The sequence below is a fragment of the Parasteatoda tepidariorum genome, chromosome 11, assembly GCF_982258835.1.
Source record: "Parasteatoda tepidariorum strain Cologne lab strain chromosome 11, Ptep-v5.0, whole genome shotgun sequence".
Taxonomy (NCBI): Eukaryota; Metazoa; Arthropoda; class Arachnida; order Araneae; family Theridiidae; genus Parasteatoda; species Parasteatoda tepidariorum.
Genome location: NC_141765.1, coordinates 71,822,228 through 71,840,249, shown reverse-complemented (window position 1 = coordinate 71,840,249; position 18,022 = coordinate 71,822,228). Strand labels below are relative to the sequence as shown.

Sequence of the window (18,022 nt, the reverse complement as noted above, 5' to 3'; positions counted from 1 at the left end):
CTCTTCCAAAACCATTACGAAGGAAAAATAAATCGTTACTTCTTTTTCAAAAAAAGAAATTTTTTAATAATCTTCTTGGGAAATGAATCATCTTAAAATATTGCGTCATTCACTTTTTTTAAAATATTATGATGAACTTAAGTACTTGATTATCTTCTTCCATCCATAGATTTTTCTCTTAATAATAAATAAATTAGTCTTCGTAAAAATTTATGCCGTTAAGTAGATATTTTTTCAATTTAAAAGTTAGTCTTAACTGCATTCGTAATAAGTATTTTTGATGAAAAGAATAATAATTTTAAATCGATCGATATAAATTAACAATTATGCGATGAAGAAATTAAAAGTGCATTTTTTTTTGTTAGTTGATTATTGAAATTGTTCAATACGATTCAAAAATCAATAAAAAAATGCAACTCAAACTCAGTTAATTTTTCCCTTCTTTTTTTAAAAAAAAAAATCGTTTCTATTTCTTAATATTATTTGAACATTCTTTTCTTTAATAATTTAAATTTCTTTATATTCTTTCCTTTTTAAAAATTGTTTAAATTTTTTTGCTGTTTTACCTTTTTTTTCGCTTTTTCTCATTTTATGCGGTTGTTTTCTATGCATTATTTTGCTTACACTATCTGTTCTAAAGCATCCAGACATCTTAACATTAGTCTTTCTTTTGAACCAATGACAGCCTGCACGTGCCAGGAGACATTTTCCACTCGTTTTTGGTCCCGCAGTGGACTGATCGTTAAGACACGGTTCCCAGCAGATCACCGAAGTCAAGCATCACTGGCTACGGTCAATGTGCGGGTGGGTGACCACTTAGATCAGTCTGCGTAGGGACCCAGGGAGTGCGGTATTGGTCCTCGTTAAACTGTTCTACCGTAAAGTGTTCGACTTCGCGTGCAGGTCATCAGGCTACTGAAGCGGGGATGCCATCTCCTCCGCAGAGGATCAAAATTGTGATGGCATGTCTTCGGATCATCCTCAGGGATGTTTCCCAGACCGTCGCCAATAGCCCATTGTGCAGCTCCAGTGCGACGTAAATGAACAACAACAGCAACAACCCGTTTTTGAGAGTTGTTTTTAAGAATAGACTTCCAGGCGTCCCATCACAGCTAGAGTGGATGTTGCTTGTGAGGATGGTCGATCGCTACGTAATCTGCGTTCTAATTTGTTCTAACTCTTTGGAACTTAAAATCGGGATTCTGAGAAGTCCAGTTTTTGACTACCCATTTCGCCAAACTATGGCTGCACAAATTTTGATGAGTGGGAAAGTTATCCTGCTAAAAGAAAAATGGGCCTTCCAAGAAATATTGTCAAAGAATTGTTTGTATGAATGGGTCCGCCCTATAAACGGGTGCGACGTATGGTAAGGCAGTCGGATTCTTGGCCATAGATGGCGCCACTGAAAAACAAGAAACGCATACTCTGCCTTAAAAATTTGCTCGCTTTCGCCAAGCATGCTAGCCCGTGTGGCAAGTGGCATTAGAGCCAACCAACCATATAAATCTCAGTATTGGCTCATATGAATCTTGTTGCTCAGTATTGTCTCATTGACATATAAATCTCAGTAATCATCAATAGTGCGAGACTCAGATATATCTCAGAGTTTATATTTCCAACCATAGAAACACAGGATCTAAACCTTAATACTGCCACAGATGTACAGATATTTTTAGACAGATAGTGTATGTATACACTATACTATACATATTTCTTCGCTTAAACACATGCGAATCATAAGTATATACGATGACAACGAAAGAATTAAACGCCTAAAATGGCAATTGATTGGTCATACTCTTTCAACTTTCTTTTTTTAATCAATATTTTTTTTAATACTTCATTTTTGAATAATTGTTTCAATGTTCATGATATTTTATTTTTATTTCACTTTTTCTCTATTTAAAAGGTTAAGTTGTGGCTTTTTTTCAATGTAGTTGTTCGATGTACACTATCTGGCCTGATGTATCAAGACATAGGAATCGGCTTCGTTTTCTTTCGAAAAAATTTGGAATTTGCTTCTTTTTATTTGGACGAATTCCGTATCAAGCAGTAGATTGATAATGATAAAAAATGATGATGATGACATGCATATGATTTGTTTTTTTTTTTTGCTTTTTTCTCAGAGAACTGAAGTATGTCCTTTATTTCTACAGTTAACTATTTTACAAGTGTCTGTTAGCTTTTCAGTATAACATATTACCTCTACAGAATTGAACTGTTTATTATATACTTATCAAATGAAGTATTCATTATACATTTATCAAAAATAAGTGCATAAAATTATTTACCTTATATTACTGGAAGGAATTCATATAGTATTGGAATATTTCGCAAATTTATCGATATCTTCTGGTTATCTAAGCTCAGAACAGCTGAAGAGCATCTATCACAGATCTAAAAAAAAACGTAAAACAATAGTATCATTATTAGGAAGCTTTCAATAAATGTATAGAAATAAATTTATGCTATAACATATATTTTATATTACAAAATATCGTTTAGTTCGAAGTTGATTTAAATTATCATGAACTGTAAACAATCATTAAAAGAGGACTTTCCTTAAAACTGACATTTATGCAGATTATTTTGATTTTTTTAAAACTGCTTTGACAGAAGGATCAGAATTGAATCGCCCTAATCACATTTTTTTCGAGAAGTAGTAGGCAGCACTGAAGCCCTTTCATCGATTCAATTGTTTCTTTCCGTGCCACATTGCCAAAGTACACCCTTGTGCAAATTAATTGAAACAAACTCAATAAATTCAGAAAACTAAGAAAAAATGCTATTTTATTTAAATTTATACAAACTCAAAAATTTTTAGTACATAATATGACACACTTTATTAACATTTGGACACGATTCGGCATGGATTCCACTAATTTTTTACAGTCACTTATAATATTTGTGTCCTTGTACCACACATGAATTAACGCCGTGATTAGCTTCTCCATTGTACAGTCCATATTTAATAAGCGATTCTTGCATATGGCCCAGAGATTCTCAATTGGGTTGATATCCGGAGAGTTCCCTGGCCATTCCAATGTCTCAATTTGATTCTCAGACATAAATTTCTTGACAATTTTGGAGGTATGGCAAGGAGCTAAATCCTGTTGAAAAATCCCTGTTTCATCAGGGTATCGTTTATTCAACTCTGGAACAACTTTTTTACCCAGAATAGTAATGTACTGCTCAGAATGCATCATACCGTCAATAGGCTGCAAAGGTTCCCATTGTACCAGAAACAACCCCAAAACATCTTCTTTAAAAAACACGAAAAAAAAAGTTTGTTTCAATTAATTTGCACAAGGGTGTAAGTAGTTGTAGAATCAGCTTTCGAGTAAGCGGTGTGTGTATATCAAGAGACCGACTCATCACCAAATCCTATCAAATTTGCAATCAAAATCCCAATTCACCAGAAAACTGCTACTTGTATTAGTTAGGATGGTCATGCATGTTGATGGTTTGTTCGGTAGGGATAGTTGAGGCAAAGAATATAGAAGGAAGAAGAGGTCCAGCTCTATGAATACTTAACTAACGCGGGTAACTGCTCGGTGTGAAACGCTATATCAGAAAAACAACTTACAGGGTGAGCAACATACTCAGATTTAGCAGCGCGTCGTTTGAACTAAGACGCAACCCTTGCTCATAAGAAGCAAAGTGACAGTCAAGAAGTACGTCACCTGTGAGCCTTGTTGTCGGATAACTCTACATGCATGGTTGCATAAGCTGCTTCCCACCACCTGCTATTTAACACTTTCTTTCAATGTTAAAATGTGTTAGCAGATTTAATTAACATGGATGGTATAAACTCATTTTCAAAGAAATACCTTAATTAATAGTACAGTACCGTTTATCAATAGCGCAAAAATACAGAACAAACCAACAATAAATAAAAAGAAAAACTTCTCTCCTTCACCCCAATGCTCTCCCGACCCCAGTTGTGGTCAGGAGAGTGCAAACCCGTTTCAAAAACCTGTGCTGTTGTGTCCCTAAATGTTGTTTTTTTTATGCACAGGGACCGCACCTAACTTTGGAGGACTGATTTACATTATGTCAATAGGAGCTAGACTTTTTCCCCTATGTATATTTTTGATTGAGGGTATTTAAGCAAATGCGTGGTTCTGAATCACTTGGATAGCATTACAGCTAAATGCCTAAAGACGTGCAGTGTTACTAGTTTACGTTCCATTTCAACTTCCTAGAGAGACATCACTTTTGTCTTAAGAATATCAGTTTTGCATTTTGAGGATAAAAAGTCAGTTTTCAACCTAAGTGGTACTTCGTAACCCAAAAATATGAGAGGTGTCTATGATATATTTGAACTAAAAAAAATAGTTTTTACAATTTTTGTGTTTTTACTCGTAAACTTAAAATTTCGAGGCAATATTTCTCACAGAAGATATTATTTGATCTGATAAAAATTAGTAATGTTCTAGTGGATTGTCCACTTTTGTCGGGTATTACATTGAGCTCATATAAGAATCTACACGAATTTGGAGTTGAACAACACAAACAATTGAGTGAATGATCAATTTACTTTAAGTCAACATAAATAGAGCGTTCATGAATACTTCAAATTCTGCATAGCAATCTAATAACTAATAACGGAAAATGCATACACCAAGCTCACGTGCATTTACACCATTCGTGGATTATTTTCACTTTCAAAAAGGCCAATTTGAAATTAGTGCAAAATGTTATGAATTTGTTTTTGCCTAGCACACTTTTACAAATCGACAGCAAAAGTTGCACCGTTATGAAATTTATGCAGTCTTTTAGTTAAGTAAAAAAGATAATTATATTTAAAATTTAGCTAACTGTCAATTGTATTAATTAATTTTATAATGTTTAATTTCTATTTGCTTTGGTTATGTTACAAATTCATCGCAATATTCTCCTTTGTTTGCTTATGTTTGACTTACAAACTAATTTTATTTATTATATTTCAATAATTAGTTTGTGCATGCATCATAAACTAACTGTCTAACTTTTAACTGTATCAGTATAAATCTTTACTGAATTTTATAAGTATTCCACTTATTGCTGTAATAAACTTTAGTGTTACTGATACACTAAAGTTTATAAGAACAATAAGGGATAATGCTACACTTAGGTGTTAAGTTACACTAAATTTTTTTACTTTATACATTGCACAATATAACAAACACACACACAAGAAGAAAAAAAACATTTGACAAAAGGTACTTTAATTGGTATAAAAAAGCCCTAAATGTTTTCAGCAAAAGCAACAAAGATCCTACTTCGGAATGAACAGATAAAAACTGCTCAAGTACAAATGTACAAAAGGTTTATTATTATTTTAAAGTTTGATTTAAAAATATAAGATTAAGTATACATTTTAAAATCTTTATGTAATAAAAATTGAGACTAGAACTTTCTGAAATTTTTGTCTTTTTCCTTGAAAATGTAATTAAATAAACGATTTTTATGGAAGTATATGCCATATTGATACATATGAATAAAGTTTTTCCTACAATGGCAATTTTTAGTAGCTTTTATCAATTGATGATTTTTTCCATTAACAAAACCTATTCAATGGTTTCTTAGCAAAATATTAAATTGTATCTTCTTAACTTTTTTTTAAATTGCTAAATATGTTCCTAAAAATCTTATAATAACTTTTTACACAATTTCTCATTATGTCTTAGTATTGTTTAGTTTAAGCTTATAAAAAATAAATTTCTCGATTTAAGAAATGTTTTTATTTTAAGTCTGTTTACTCTATTTTTAATTAAATGCTTATATTAAAAGAGAAGTTGTCTTATGCCTTTTTAATATTGTTAAGAATAACGTAAATTAAAACATCGGTAACAATTGATTAAATATTTAATTTTAGTGTCTCAAAACAGGAGACATTTTGCACCAATGGACAGAGGAGACATTTTACTCTAAAAGCTATAAATATTTTAAGAGGTAAAAGAGGGAATTATTAATTTTTAACTTAATAGATTTAAAGAAAAATCCCTCTTAGAATTATTTAACTCGGTTATTCCTACTTCACTGAAAAATATGTTAAAAGAAAAATCTTTAATGAATTTCTGTGAAAACTCGATATTTTATAAGATGGTATATATTTAATAGCCTTTTAATAATTCATGAAACTTTCCGTGCATGCCTTTAGTTACGAAATAATGAGCTAAGGCATTAAAATTCATGATTCGCTTACACTAGCTTGTGTAAGTTGTCCTTAAAATCTAATAAGAATAAATTATTTTGAATAGACATTATTATGCATAAACATTGTAAATAAATAAACAATTACTTTTCTATTTTTATCATATTTTGGACATGATAAACTTTAGTTTGCATATTTGTTTGAATATTTGTATATTACGTTATAAGTTTGCTCGAAGGAGGTTCATAATAAAAACTGTAATTACAAGAAATAGTCGTGCAGAATTATATACTAAATTGCAGAAAGAATCAAGTAAGCAACGATTATTCAAAATATTTTTGCTTAAATGAATGAATCATGAAAAGCTTATTTTCCATTGCAACCCTCCTTTTTCCTACGCATTTTTTTAAAAAAAAATATACAGGGATACGAAATGGCATTATCCTTGGCTTTCCCATTGATGGTATGTTGATTAATATCGTACTTTATATATGAAGATTAATAGGTGGTTATTTAAGTTTCTGTTTACTAGTTTTGTTTTGTTGATTAATCCCTTCTCGTCTTATTACATTATTTAAAATCCACATTCACTTTGTAACGCCATCTTGAACGTAAATGCAAACAATCTAGTGTTCTTGATATAGTAAGTACGCCAAAATAGGCGTTTTTGGAAGCGAAACTGATTCACGAATGGTGTGAATGCGTGTGAGATTAGTGTAAGGACTTAACCCTAATTAGTATATATGAAAGGTCAATTTGGTGTAAACTTAAAATAAAGTGCTCCTTCATATTTTTTTATTTGTTCAACACTGAATTCGGAGAAATAAATCAGCAGAGTTTTTAAAATGTGTGTTTTCAATTAAATAATAAAGATTATTATGAACTGCTAAGACGATTTACATAAATCTGTTAATTTTATTTCTGCTCTTTTTTGTTCTATAAAGTCTAATTCAAATTTGTTTTATTGTTCTCTTTTTCTGATGTGTGTAGGGTTGATAAAAAACTGATTTTTACGAAATTTTATAACTTTTATTATGAATAAATATAATAGTTTTTATTATTCTAATATTATACTTAATTACTTTAGAATTATAAAGTGAATTACAACTCGTTGATTTATGCACTCTAAATTTACAGTTATTGCTGTATATTGTAGCGCAAAAATAGCTTTGCCGATATTTACTTGATACTTGTATTATATCTTACTGCTATGTTTTTTGTTTCAAGTTTTGTTGTTTCTAATCACCAAAAATGATGGCAATTTGTTTACACCAAAAAAAAGTGTAATGGAACATTTTTGCTGGAACATACACATAGTTTCCATGACTTTTGGTATTAAGATACACGAAATTTTTTACAGTTCCTGTCTATTCAGAATCTTTCCTGTTCATTTTGCTACAAAATTTAGTATTGTGTAGCTAAAAGACTCAACGCTGAATCCTTAAAATTTTCACTCCATAATTGAACTAAGAATAAAAGTCTCTTTAAAATTGTTGATCGATTTTCCTTAAATGCTTCACTAATGAGAGAAGAAAAAGTTTGTGCTTGACAGTTTTCTTCATTTTTAAATAAATTGGACTAATGCTTTGTTAGTCCAAAAAAGGGAGACTTTATTTAAATGAACAATACTTAAATTAAATTATATTATTATTTTTAAAGGTAATATTATGAAAACCTCGATCATTCTTTTTAAAACGAGAAATATATAATTTAGTAAAATGGGATAAAATACGTGTAAAACTCTTTGATTATGGCAGTATTTATAAGATATGGCAATAATTGAATCACAAAATATGTTTCGTAAACTTTATGTTTCATAAACATTAAGATAATTTAATAATACAAACAATTTGCTTTTTTAATTTCAGGCGCATTATTTTTGAATTGAGAAAAAAATTCTGATAAAATTAGTCTATTTTACAGTAATAACATTTCGAGTGAAAAAAACATATTCTGGTTAATAAAACCAAAATATACGGTATTTAAACTATTCATTTGGTAATTTTTCCGTTCATATATTAATTGTTTAACAGAAAATTCGGAAGTCAAAATTATAGATCTTATTACCTCACATTCATTAAAATATACAAAACTGAAAAGTAAATTTAACCAAATTAATGGTTTTTATGCTTCCTCTGAGGTATCCTGATAAAATTATGAAATTTTACCACACTTACCAAATTTTATCACAGGTTATAAAGCCATATTTGCTTGGTAATTTTAACAAAATCATTACCAAAGCTTTGGTAAAATTTATCGAGCTTTTTATTGTTCCCATAAGGCCAAAAAACATGGTAAATTTCACCATATTCAGGTAGTTTTGACTATACTTTTTTCCTCAGTTTTATTTAAGAAAAAAAATTCAACTTTCTTAAAAAAGTTTCAAAATAATCTTTGCTACAATAATAATAATTTCTAAATAATCTTTGATACAATTTAGAAACTATTATTGCTATGAAGTAAATTGTACAAAACTTATTTATGAATTTAATTTAAACTTCATTTGATCGTATACCTAAAATCTGTAGCTAAACATGACAACAATGAATTTTGTACTCATTTGCATATTACTATATGTATAAGGAAGTATACATTAAATTCAAGTAAGTAAGTAATTTTAGTAAGACATCAATTTAATGTTTTTAATTTTACGGATAATTTTAAAAAAAGGTTTAGTTTGAAGTTTTTAAACTAAAGTGGAACTAGTTTTTTGTTTTAAAAATCGAGACTGTATCTTTAGAAAGTATGACACAAAAAGGGACAAAATCTAACTTATTACAATAATTCATTATTATTTAAACGGTAATTAAACTAAGTTAAAATCAAGATTAAATATATTAATAATTACTTGCAATCGTAGATCATTTTTATTTGTCTTGATATTTTAGTAATTGTATTTATAGCGAGAGTATGAGTTATGATTGCTTATAATCAGAATTAAGACTGTAATCATTAATAATGATTAATTGCAATTATAAGCAATTGATTACTTATTGATTATTATTGATTATTATAGCAGTTGAACTTAGGTATACTCAAAGAATCAGGCTATGATTCAGAGCACAGGAGATAAAATCTACCGATTTAATTTTGCTTCCTTTCTAGAATAAATTTTTTTGCCAATTTCTATTTCTTCTTCGATATGAGTCTTTGTTTATTTCACTATTGCTCTGCTATTTATGTTTTAATTTTTACGAAAAATAGAGGTAGTGGAGGAGTCGCAAGTCTTTTACGGATAATATAATAATTTACCTAATATTGCATATTTTATTCACTTTAAAAAGCCTTTGTCTTAATCCTGCCAGCAGCCAACGAACATCTCTTTACTGTACTCCTGTCTTCACATCCTCTTAGAAACAATGCATTTTGCTCAAAAATGGGTATATGCTGTTTAAATTTTGAATACATGGTTTTGAATAGATGGGGTTTTCAAATTTGACTACAATTTGTTTCGGAATTATTTCGACACAATTATTGCTCATTTTTGAGAAGTCCTTTTGAACAATGCAATTTTGAAGCAAATGAAGGGGGTATGAAATATATAGTTATTTGACAAGTACCATGGTTTTTCTCTTCTATTTAGTGTAACACTTTAGAATTGTATCGCAGTTATTTTTGTGATCGTAAAAATATATCTAATTTAAGAACAGAAAAACAGATATCAGCTAAGTGCCAACCGCTTATAGTTCTGTCTTAATTCAATTTTGAAACATTCCTTTTGGAATTTTCCTCTTAAATTCCCTCTTTCAATTGAATCAGTGGTATAAAAAAAGAAACAAATGACGAGGAAATGTCCCTAAAAATATACTCTAAACGTTTCTCATTCAAACTTTGAAACCTTTTTTTTTCTAAAGCGATGCAACTTAATTATTTTACGCTGTTCGACTTTTTTTTCGACTGCATCGACTTTTTTTCTTGATTTTGCGTGCCTTGCAAAACTGTTAAAAATTTTTACTTTTGTGTTTATTCATAAAAATGATGCTTTAATCTTCAGTACTATCCTTAATGTAAAATATTTCCGATGAACTTCCGTTTTTAAAGCTTAATGCCGAAGAGCTCTGTACATTGTTATAGGCCAGATCCTAAATACTAGCTAAATGCGGAAATAATTTTGGGGAAATTTGGATGTTGCTTTAAAAGTTGTGGTTGAGGCCCAATATAGATGCCTGAAGTTTCCTTCCTGCGCAGAAATGAGCCTCTCTCGCCTTCCAAATGATGCCATAATCAGCGTTAAAAAATACATAGATACAAAGCAATATTTCACTTGACTAGATAGTAATACTTAAATTTTCTTCTCCCCTCAGTAAATTTGAAACTCAACATGAAAGTGAGGTGAACGCCAAGCCTAGAATTTTGGTCCGAAGCACAGTTTGAGAATAAAACATTATTGCAAAAGGATTTCGATCTCTATCAAAACAATAAAAAAATATACTAAATTTCCTTAAAAACTCATTGCCTATAAACTTTCCATTTGTTATCCCCGCAATTATTTTTTCATCAAGCTTTTTTTTTGTAATATAGGAACTGGCTTATTAGATAACAAACCGAAAAAGTTTCTGAGCATTGAGTTTTTCAGTAATTTTATATTTTTTGCGTTGTTTTGATAGAGATCGAAATCTTTTTCAACAATGATGTGTTAAAAATGCAAGAGCATACTAATTATGAATTTTAATTTTTTAAAAAACACTCCTAATTTTACAACAAAAAGCACTCCTTTTTCAATCCTTTTTTTGGTCTTCCTGATCTAATTTATAGTTTTTCGATACATCGATGACATCACAATCTTTTTCAAATTAACAGAATAATTGCATTATTTTGAAGGGTAAACAAAATTCCTTAAAAAGGTGGAAAACTGTGTTCACACTTTTACGGATAATGGAGTAAGTTAAAACTTTTCTAACAATTTTTGAAACTTTGTGATTATTACAGAGGTCATATATTTCTTAAGTTCCTGTGATTATTTGTGTTATTTCATCCATACCTAGTAAGGTATGGATGAAACTAAAATTATTCTAAATTTTGAAAATAAATGTCTTGTTTTAGACTATTTCTTTCATATTTAATATAGTTGCGTCCAAAAATAATGAATTTTCAGTACGCATACTTAAATAAATAAATAATTATATACGACGCAGCTTCTTAAACAATTAATTTTAAAATTGAATGAACAATTTTTTTTTCTTAAACGGTTCCAAACATCACAACTTGTTTGATTTAAAATATAAACATAAAAAAATGCATCAAACAAAAATATTTTGAAAATAAAATCTCTTATGTTTAATAAGTTTGCATGTTATTCAAATATACATTCACACTCAAATACTTTAAAATAAATTGCAGAAAAAAATCCTGTCCTCATAAAAAAATGGTTTAAGGATCTTGAGAATTGGCACTGGTCATAATAAATGCCATCCTGAGGCTTCTTGAACCTACCAATTGACATTGGGGAAGGTCAAAACCCAATTGTTAAGCTCTATAAAATTCACCGATAAAACGAAACCTTCCAGGCGAAAGTTAAATTCTCAAAAAAAAAAAAAAAAACTTTTATGCCTTTTTTAGATAAATCAATATACTTCTTTTTCTGGTGATGTAAATCAGCATGGCTTTGGTAAATATAAATACCATCCTTGATTTAAAAACTTGATAGGTGGAAAACGACTTATTTACGGAAATATATTTTTTTCCAGATATTCAGTTTAATGTATTTTCATTGCATTTTAGGAAATACTTATAGTTCAGATTCTAAGATACTTTTAAACAGTAAATAATTGTTTTTGGCTCATACTTTTAAAATATACATCGATGAAAACATTAATGCTGTTGTCAAATTAATCCGGTTCTTTGTCAATATTGCTGGCAATTTGAATTACACTAGACTGATTGGAAAAGTCTTCTGTATTTTTCAATTTCGTTGCTTTTTCTTATTAGGTTTTTTACAATCAGTCTATCGAAAATAATTTATTTAAGAAGTTAATTCAAAAAAGGGCAAAGAGTTACTTAATCAAACTGAATTTGCTTAGGGTTAATGCTATAAATATCTAATAAGGCTGTTTGAAATTCGCCTTCACTACTCTGAGGCTTATCGCTAACTTGCTGAAATAGATTTGGGTATTTTAACGAAATAATATATTTTCTAATTAACCTAATGTTACGTGAGATCACAACAATAAGTCTAAAAAGAGTCAAGATTATTAAAAAATGGTGGCGAATTTTTCACTAGTCTCTAAATTAGATCACTACAATAGGCGTAAAATGTATCAAGGAGCGTAAAAAAAACATGACTTTTCCATTTTGTCTTGTGCATTACAAAAGGACGATGTCTCTTTGCAAAGAACCGATTCATCTAATTGCTTACGCATTACTACCATATTATCCATTTAGGAATGAGGTATTAATTCTAAATACCAAATTTTGACGACTTAAAATCAGTGGCGTTTATGAATGGATAAGTTTACTTTCCGTCTCAAGTGCTGGACAAAAGTAACAAGAACTAAATTTAAAAGAGTGCAATGACTAGTTTTATTTGTAACTTTTTCACAAATTTAATGAAAAAAATTATTGTAACTTGAAACGAAAATGTTGAATAAATCGTTATTTTCCTTTTCGATGTTTTTTTAAGAAAAATGTTCTTAATTTCTTTTACTCATTCTTTAATAATAAATATTTTGTATTTTTATTTCGCTTTATTTTATTTTATTTGTATTTGATTGTAGATGTACACTGTACAGATGCATAAATTGCGGTAAAAAGTATCGTCGCTCAGTGTGCCTGTTCTTTTTACCGTCAAATTCATCTTTACCGGAGCATACGAAAAAAGATACAGTGTAATTTTTACAGTAATATTTATGGTAAAATCATTCTCATTTAATAAATATATTACTGTAAAAATTACGATATAATATTTTATGGTAAAAATGGATTTTATGGTGAAATGAAGTTTACTGGTGATGTACCGAAAGTGCCTGTACATTATACCGTAATTTAATTCAGCGTTTTTCTGCAGAGTATATGATTGTATCGGATTGCATTTTTTTGAACATTGATCGTTATATTACATTACAAGAGACACAAAACTAGATACTTCAAGTAACGAAATAGGCAATCATGTTAAATTTCTGTATAAATGTATTCTGTATATATTCTTATTTCTCATTTGTTGATTTTGCTTTGGTTATAAGAACAGTTGTCATAAAAATTTCCTTTTCTTGCAAAGTTACATCTGACATTTTTCAAACTTGTTTTTCAGCATTGTTTACTTCATACAATATCTACATGCACAACTGGCAAAATAGGTTGATAAAAATTCAGCGATATACCTACATAAAAAAATAAATTTATAAACTATACAATTTGAAAAAAAATGCAATTTTTCGAAACTGCAACAGAGATTGAAGTCTTACTGTTATTTCTAATGATACAATACTAATTTTGAATATTGAAAAAATTTACTAACTCTTTCACTTTTCCTCCATTTTCCATAAAATCTTTAAAAGAACAATTAAAAGTTAACATCAGCGCTTGAATTTCACACAAGAGTATAGTTTAGAGGCAAAGAGGCAGTTCAAGAGTATAGATTAGAGGCAAAGACTAAAAGAATACTAAATAGACTAACATTAAATCCATATATAAAAGATTCGACCTCAAATAATTAATTATAAAAAAATTTAAATTGTTTTCAAATAATATCATTGGTAATTTATTTTTAAAAACACTTAAACATGTGATCTTTGAACATCAGTTTTTAGCTATCACTTAGTCAGAACAGCAGTTCTTATACATCATTATCAGAGGAGAAATATTATGTAATATTAATAAATGAAGATAAATATTCTTAGTTAAAAGTTATCTATACAAAACTAAATAATACCACCAAATTTTAGAAAAGATAGCAAGAAGTTTCTCAAGTATTTAAACACATGGAAACTAAAACAAAACGCAGTTTAAATGCAAATAATCTTTTAAATGTAGTGTTTATATTTTTTTACAAACTAAAGTCAACCCATTTATTTTAAATGTTTCAATGCATCTAAACTTTTTAAAAACACTTGGCCTTTTCACCCGCGAGATAATTTGCATCTGTTTCTGTCAAAGTCGCTTTTTTTCACTTTTGCCTCATAAGTTATTCTGTTTTCGAAGAAAAATAAATTATTGGATATAATTCTTTGCTTTAAAAAAAATAAAATGAATGGAAATTAAAAAAGCAATGATTTAATATTTAATTGCAATATATATATATATATATATATATATATATATATATATATATATATTATATATATATATATATATATTATATATATATATATATATATATATATATATATATATATATATATGTATATATATATATTATATATATATATATATATATTATATATATATATATATATATATATATATATATATATATATATATATATATATATATATATATATATATATATATACATATATACATATATATACATATATATATACATATACATATATATATACATATATATATATATATATATATATATATATATATATATATATATATATATATATATATATATATATATATATATATATATATATATATATATATATATAATACACTTAATAATTAGGGCTAACTATAAAGTTGCGGAATCAGACACATCTTCAGATTTCTGAATCCCATCTCTTGATATTTTCTCAGTGACAAACCAGTAAGTCATAAATTGTTTTATGCTCACTCATCTTATATTGTAAAAATTAGTATCTTTTCAATTGATTATGTGCTAATATAATAATATAGCTTCGTTTTACTTTCTTAAGTACGTGAAATGATGTCTAATTGTTTCATTAATAGTCTTGTCACTTATTTTAGAACATAAATTAGCAATATTTGTTAAGAGTGATAAATGTTTCTTTCTTTTGTTTATCTGCGCCGAAGAAATGTACTTTGATATATGATTTAAAGGAGATGTTTTACAATGTTCATGCACTGTGTGCAAAATAAAAAAGACTTCAATCTGAATATCTTTTGTTCTATTGATGAGATTTTCACAAGTTACGTGCCTTTTAAAATGGTTTAAAAATAAGACAAATATGTTATTTAATTCATTCTAATTATTTCGTTACAGAATTAGACACACACAAGTCATTTCTTTGAGTAAAATTACATTCTTTTCAAATGATTTGAATTTTTTAACTATCAAAATAGAGAGCGTAGTCCCAATCTAGAATTCACGATCCCAATAGTTTGGTCAGGAGAGTATTCGAGAGTTTACAACCCTTAATGTTTTGCGTATTTCGCTATAGCTAAAAAAGTGAACAGAAATTTTTTTTCCCTTAATTGTAAAATTCTTTTTAAAAATTTGTATTCTAAGTCATTCAAATTTTTACAATATTTTTAAAACAGTTATTTTAAATGACAAAATACAAAAATATCTAAAATCATCAATCTACATCGATTTTTTTAAAGAATTTAAAGTCTCATATTAGGAAAATTATATATATCTAAACATTTTTAAATGATAATTTTGACAAGTTCTATAAAAGAAAAATTTAAGGCTCAACGTCAAAAGACTGAAATAAAAAACAAACGGAATAAATCTGGGGGAAAGCATAGAAAACTATTTTCTTAATTTTAGTTGAGCATCAACGGTGTACTAAGTGAATTATTTTCCAAGACGTGGAATTTTTAAAATTCCTCACAAAAATATTTGCTCCGATTGATATTTGTGCCCTGCAAAGTGTTCGACCTGACTATAGTGCCTGTAAAAATTCCATTTTAACCTGAATATTTCTGATATACCTTTATTTCTACAGTAATTATTATTGTAAAATCACACTAATTAAGTAAATATTACTGTAAAAATTATGGTATTATAATTTACGGTAAAATTGATTTAATGGATAATGCACCAAAAGTGCCGGTATTTTACACCGTATTTTGATCCCGGATTTCTTACAGTATATCAAGAATGGTCAGCATTTTAATGATAATCATTATGATAATTGACACACTTTTCAGTAAGAGAGAAAATCGAATACCAGAAATGTCTTTCCTTAAACGTATTTATTTATGTGCATGTTGAAACAAAAAATATCTCAAAGGTGAACTTCATTTGAATTTTTTACAACTTTTTACAACTTGAGATTCTTGTTTTAAATGAATCTCAAGTTTTTATTAAAATATAGGCATCATACTGTCCAAAACTATTATTATATGTCTAGTCATATTTCAGGAGATGTTTCGAAGTCTAGAGTAAGTTGCCAAAACATGTTTCATAAAAATTTTATTTAGTTCAAAACACGCTTAGTCTAGAGCAGAGGTTGCGCAAATGTGCTCCTTGAAACCCTGTGATAGCGGGGTCTGGGTACAAAGGTTTCTAGAGCTATAAACCTTTCATGATTCATTTAAACCTGTTATTAAATTCACATCCAATCAATGATATATATATAGCATTCTGTCCGGAAAAGAAAATAAAGCAAGCATATGGGTTAAAAGATTTCCTTTATTTGATCATTTCAAAATAGAGCAAGAGCAACAAAGTTCTTCAAATTATAATTTCTTCAGCAATTATAATCGGTTAGAATAATCTGCTATTTCACGGCACATGTTAATATCACTTTTAGCTTATTGCTTATATAATGTTATTTTCAATTGACCTATACATTAAAAACTGACTTAGAGATACTTGAAGCCAGCCAATTCAACTGTCAGACATAAAACTATACATGATAAAACGATAAAAAAGAATTTTCATTATTTACATAAAATATTTTCAAATCAATCAATATTAGTTATTGAGTTTGCAATTGCAAAAGAACTTTATTTATTAAGGTAAAAAGAAAGTCGATCAATTAGGGTTCCAAACAAATTGGGAACTGATGGTTCAGTGTATTATTTCACATTGAGAGAGTCAATTGAAATTAGTTAATTATAATATGGGTGGCATACTTTCCATATATATATATATATATATATATATATATATATATATATATATATATATATATATATATATATATATATATATATATATATATATATATATATATATATATATATAAACTGCTGTTTGTAGAAAATGCAACACCATGAAGGAATCATCAGAATCAAATGAAATTCGCAGCAAATGTCAATTATAGGATATTATGCAAATTAATAAAGTTTCAGAGCCATCGCGCGTGCGTGGCGCGCGCAGCGCCCTCTGAATTGATGCTGAAAGCGTATAAATAAAGTGCTGTAGCGGGACGTTGAAAATAGTCTATGATTATTTGTTAGTGGCAAACGTTTAGTGAGACCTGAGTATGCCTCCACGACGGAAGAATAAGAAATTCAAGCAACTTACGGAGTTTGAACGAGGGAGGATAATCGGCCTTCGAGAAGGAGGATTTTCCTATCGCGCAATAGCAGCTCGTATGCAGCGGAACAGTTCCACAGTGATGCGAGTTTGGAAGCAGTGGACCGACGCAGGGCTAAAAAGAATAGAAGGGCTGGTTCACTCCTTTGAAGTATCTCTTGCCGCGCCGATCCTCCGACGTCACTCTAGTGACGTCACTTTGGCGCAAAGCTCGCACTTTTACTTCAAGAACGGAGCGTTTGGCCTTACTAGCTCTAACTAATATTGGATCATTTCTTTTTGCGAGATATTCTAAGACATTTGTTATTTTCTATAATGACTTTCCTCAGTTTTTGCAGTGAATTTACAAGAATTTAAAACTATTATCGAAATGTCAGTTTGCGCGATTGCAACTTGCAAAAATTCTGATATAAAAACAAAAGGAAAAAGTATAATTTTTCGCGTGTTCCCTAAAGTAAATGAACAACGATGTAAAGAATGGATTCCGAAATGACACAGTTAATATAAAACCGCAATACGTTTATTCTGTCGTAAAGAACTTTTA

The 18,022-nt window shown here is 28.7% G+C and overlaps 1 protein-coding gene across 1 annotated transcript in view; it reads right to left on the bottom strand.

Annotated features, from left to right (window-relative positions):
- The window catches only part of Syn (synapsin), a 305,997-nt gene that overhangs the window by 211,263 nt on the left and 76,712 nt on the right, over positions 1-18,022 (bottom strand). The window contains exon 2 of the mRNA XM_071187941.2: positions 2,292-2,397. The gene's annotated coding sequence lies outside the window, so the exon portion shown is untranslated. The remainder of the gene's footprint in view (positions 1-2,291; positions 2,398-18,022) is intronic.